This window comes from Procambarus clarkii, chromosome 14 (assembly GCF_040958095.1).
Source record: "Procambarus clarkii isolate CNS0578487 chromosome 14, FALCON_Pclarkii_2.0, whole genome shotgun sequence".
Classification (NCBI taxonomy): domain Eukaryota; kingdom Metazoa; phylum Arthropoda; class Malacostraca; order Decapoda; family Cambaridae; genus Procambarus; species Procambarus clarkii.
Genome location: NC_091163.1, coordinates 14,069,455 through 14,074,742, shown reverse-complemented (window position 1 = coordinate 14,074,742; position 5,288 = coordinate 14,069,455). Strand labels below are relative to the sequence as shown.

General features: G+C 42.5%; 1 pseudogene; it reads left to right on the top strand.

Moving 5' to 3' along the window:
* The first annotated feature begins 3,545 nt into the window (after positions 1–3,545).
* On the top strand, positions 3,546–3,664 carry LOC123773127 (5S ribosomal RNA; annotated as a pseudogene).
* Positions 3,665–5,288: the final 1,624 nt, after the last annotated feature.

Genomic DNA, 5,288 nt, shown 5'->3' with positions numbered 1-5,288 from the left:
CACTAGTAACTGTTGCTGATGTTATTCTTGAGGTCTGCACAAGACTTTCTGGATTATATACGCCTGTAGCAGTTAGCCTCGGCAGAGCTCCTTAAAGATGTTAACGAATGGGGAAGTAAACAAAAGCAACAACCCAGATGGCGCTAAGGAACAGTAGCAGCAACAGCCTAGATAGCGAATGGGGAAGTAGCAAGGACATTCTAGCGAAGGGAAGAGGCGACAGTAGTGAAGATAACCTTTGCAGAAGTTGGTTGAAATAAAAAAAAAAATTAGCATACTTGGAAGGGAAGGGATGGGAATTGTCAAGGGGAAAAGCGCCAATTAATTACGACTATATAGCATTGGGATGGGGGTCAGGATAAGGATTTGGGATGGGACGGGGGGAAAAGGAATGGGGCCCAACCTCTGGGACGGTCGGGGATTAAACGCCAACCTGCATGAAGCGAGACCGTCGCTCTACCGTCCAGCCCAAGTATATACTCTGAAGAATCAGCCGAATTAATTTCACTAAAGAATATTCAAACCTAAAAATATCTACAGTCATGGAGCTGTGAGGCAGTCCCCTTCACCGGCGACCATAGAGTACCGGTGAACAAATCCACAAGGGCCGTGCCGAGGGTTCGAACCTACGTCCGAGAGCCTCCCAGACGCTGCCTTAATTGACTGAGCTACGACATGGTTAAAAGACATCGTCTGGGATGCTGTCAGACATAGGTTCGAATCCTCGTCACGGCCCATGTAGAAGTGTTCATTTGATGCCTAAAGCAATTGTGTTTTCTAAGTGTAATAGAGTACAGGTATTTTGAACAAAATCTTATACAAATCCAGTGATCTGAGTGAACTTCTTGTGTGGACGCTGTTGGTTGATGAAGGTAGCAGGAGTTAGTGCATCTATAGACTCCAAAAAACTCTTAAAAAGTTGATTATATACATAAATAATACCCTCAATAGAAGACAAACTTCGCGTTAGAAAAAAAAGTTCTAAAGAGCCACTTAGGGCTCCAATTGAGTCAAGTATCTCTAAAAGGACAAAACTTAAATCTATATGTTGCTTTCGTGAAAATATTCACCTGAAAAAATCTCGTACCCTAAGATCATGGTCCAGTGATCTGCATAAATATTAACATGAAAAACACACAAAAAAACAGTGATACAAGATGCGATATTTTTCAAAACATGAATGCAAATTTATTCCGTGATTCTGTATCGTAAAGTAAGAACAAACTGCTGAATAAATTTCCTCCACTTGGTATGTACTGCAGCGATATACAAGTCAATGTGATGTTAACAGCATGTGATCTAATATTTTACAGGAGTAGATGTGCACAGGCAAACGCAACGCTATATATATATATATATATATATATATATATATATATATATATATATATATATATATATATATAATGTATGTATATGTCGTACCTAGTAGCCAGAATACACTTCTCGGCCTACTATACCAGGCCCGGTTTGCCTAATAGACAATGGACTCCAGCCTGGAGCTGCATATTCCAGGATTGGTCGTGTATAAGTGGTATACAGGGCCCTGAACGATATCTTACACAAGTTTCTAACGGCAGTTATTATGTTTGTCAGTGTAGCATATGCCGCTGATGATATCCTTTTGATGTGCGCCTCTGGGGACAGGTTCGGTGTGATATCAGCTCCCAGATCTATTTCTCGAGTTGACTCTTGCAGGATATCTCCTCCCAGATGGTACCTGGTGATCAGCCTTTTGCTCCCTTCGCCTAATTTCATTACTTTAAACTTTGCATAGTTACTTTAGTAGCCATTTTCTAGACCATTTCACCACTTTGTCCAGGTCGTCCTGTAGTCTCTATCTTCATCTGTCTTGATTTTTCACATAATTTTTCCATTATTAGCAAACATTGAGAGGAGTGAGTCTATACCCTCTGGACGGTCGTTTACATATATTAGAAACAGGATGGGTTCAAGTACAGAGTATATGTGTGCGCGTTAAGCTTGAATGGTCCCCCAAGCCAACATGCATCAGAAAACTCTTGACCCCTAAAGGATTCGAATCTGGTCAGCCGGGGCCTCCAGGCCCCCCTTGGCATGTGATACTGTAACCACTCATCCACAGACTTTCGAAAACATTAGAACAGTTCTTCTAATTTATCTCCCCTCACTAAATGGAGATGAAGCGACGGTCTCGCTTCATGCAGGTCGGCGTTAAATCCCCGACCATCCAAGCGATTGGACACTATTCCTATCCCCCGACCAATCCCAAATCCTTATCCCGATCCCCCTTCCAAGTGTTATATAGTTGAAATAGCTTGGCGCTTTCCCCAGTTCCCTTCCCTTCCTTTCTCCTCCTTTCCACCCCTCCTCCTACTCATTTTCTCTTACTCCCCATCCCTTCTCCCTCTTTCTCACATTCCTGCGATTCGCTACCAATATTGCAAACGAATGATAAATAAGGATAGCTCATCGGTGTTATATATAGTGCAGTGTTTAATTTGTAATAACTCTACCTTTATTCATATTTAGCAGCGACAGAAAATTAAACAGGGAGACAGAAATATAAACAGACCCAAAGTAAACCACAAAGAAACCTTGTGGTTAGAGTAAACCCCAACCACAAAGAAAACTGCATGCAAATTCTCCTCTACTTCCAGTTGTCTCGGTTTAAACAACATCGTTTGAACTCTGCAATGAAACCCATTGCATTTGCCCGTGCCGTCGCGCTCTGTGCGATGGCCAGTTCGTCAGCCGTCGACCCCTACGCGTCTCTACGTTCAAACCACCCGATTAACTCTTTATTGGTTGATCTTAACTACCAGCGCGGTGGTAAATATTCAGACGATTGCTCTTTGACTTACCGGAACCGCCACTGATCTGCGGTATAAATTTGCGTATTTTTGTGTGTGTGTTTAACGACAGGGTAATACCGCTTTTCTCAGAATACTCAACCAGCTCTTCTTCTTACCACTGAATAATGCAAAGTTTTTTTTTTTTTGCAGCATAGCAGTTATGGCAACAGCAATAAAATTAATATCGAATTTGATGTATTGTAATAGGGGTCTTAAGACCATATAGTGGTCTTAAGACCCCATATGGTGGTCTTAAGACCTCCAGACCACTTCCTTGTTATGAATATATATATTATTGTTGCCATATTTGCACTTATTATGAACTAATATTATTATTATTATTATTTTATTTATTATTTAGTTTAATATTTAAGATAATTTTGGCAAGGTAAATTTTGTTTCATAAAACTGCATGTCGTCAAACGAAAATACACACACACACACACACACACACACACACACACACACACACACACACACACACACACACACACACACACACACACACACATACACACACACACACACTCACGCACTCACTCACGCACTCACACACACACACACACACACACACACACACACACACACACACACACACACACACACACACACACACACACACTCACGCACACACACACACACACACACACACACACACACACACACACACACACACACACACACACACTCACGCACTCACACACACACGTGGCCAACGGCCATACCACGTTGAGACCACAGCTTCTCGTCCGATCAGCGAAGTTAAGCAACGTTGGGTTTGGTTAGGACTTGGAGGGGTGGCTGCCTGGGAACACCAAATGCTGTTGGCAATAATGTTGGGGAGCAGGTGGCCAAGCGGACAGCACGCTGAACACGTGATCCTTTGGACCGGGTTCGATCCCGGGCGCCGGCGAGAAACGATGGGCAGAGTTTTTTTCACCCTATGCCCTTGTTACCTAGCAGTAAATAGGTACCTGGGAGTTAGTCAGCTGTCACGGGCTGCTTCCTGGTGTGTGTGTGTTGTGTGTGTGTGTGTGTGTGTGTGTGTGTGGTATGGAAAAAAATAGTAGTTGTAGAAACAGTTGATTGACAGTTGAGAGGCGAGCCGAAAGCTCAACCCCCGCAAGCACAACTAGGTGAGTACACACACAAACACACACATAGTGGACAGCGCTCTGGGGATTGTAGTTTTAACGACCCGGGTTCGATTCCCGGTCGAGGCTGAGACAAATAGGCAAAGTATCACCTGATGCCCCTGTTCACCCAGCATTAAAATAATTACCCGGGAGTTACATCTACTCCGGGCTGCACCCTAGGAACTTGTGTGTTTGAGAGTGAAGCGAAAGATAAAAAATAGAAGTCAGTACATTAGACAACCGATAGTTAGAAAGGCGGGGTCCAAGAGCTAACAGCTCGATACTGCAGGTACAAATGGTTAAATACAAAGTACACATCGAAGGAAAAGGCTCCTTCGAGTTGGAAAACTACAACTACGGAATACAATAGAACTTAAAAAAACAAAAATGCTGTTTTTGACAAATTGCTAAAATTCCATGAAAAGTGGAACAATTTGGCACACAAAGACAACTACATGAAAGTCTAGCAAATAAATACAAGTCCAAAATTAAAACTGACAGACACACATGTAGACTCAGGCTGACAGAACCTAACAAAATAGACAGAAAACTGTTAATCTGACAATCAAACGGACAAGAGACAGAAAAACTTGCAAACAGAGATAGAGAAACATGGATTAAACACAGAGGCACACAGAGAGCCACAGACAAACGAAGACAGACACAGAAGCAGGTAGACAGTCAGAGGCACAGACAGGGAGACAGACAGGCCAGAAGCAGGCAGACCAAACCATCACCACACCTAATAGGATCTTCTCCCAGTTGACCTGTGCCTGTAATAGACACTAATGAATCTCAGGGTTGAGAGAGTAGGTGTTGAATAAATGATTGAGTGAGAATCCCCGATTTGAGTGGATGATTGACCATTCCTGAGTACCAGTGACTGATTCCCCTCAAGGAAGGGAGGAGGGCGAGATTGGATTATAGAGAGAATAATCAACAGAAACCGCGAGGCTCTATAACACTCTGCAATTCACAAAATAGTTAAAATGACATATATATGACCCAAAAAATTATTTGATGTTATAACAGAAATAGATTATAAACAATGATGAATTCTAGGATGATAAATATACATTACAAAGGGGTAGAGGTGGGAAGCGGGGCAATCTTTTATTTTCCTTACAAGGGAGAGGGCAAGAAACAGGCAATTTTGTATTCCTGTTAGCAGGATTAGAGCTTACCCATATCATAGTTAGCAGGATTAGAGCTTACCCATATATCATAGCTCATGGGTAAGTATTACACACGAGTTTCCCCCTGGAACACGAACCATTAATTGGTTATCAACCAGGTCTAACCAATTACCGCTGGGTGA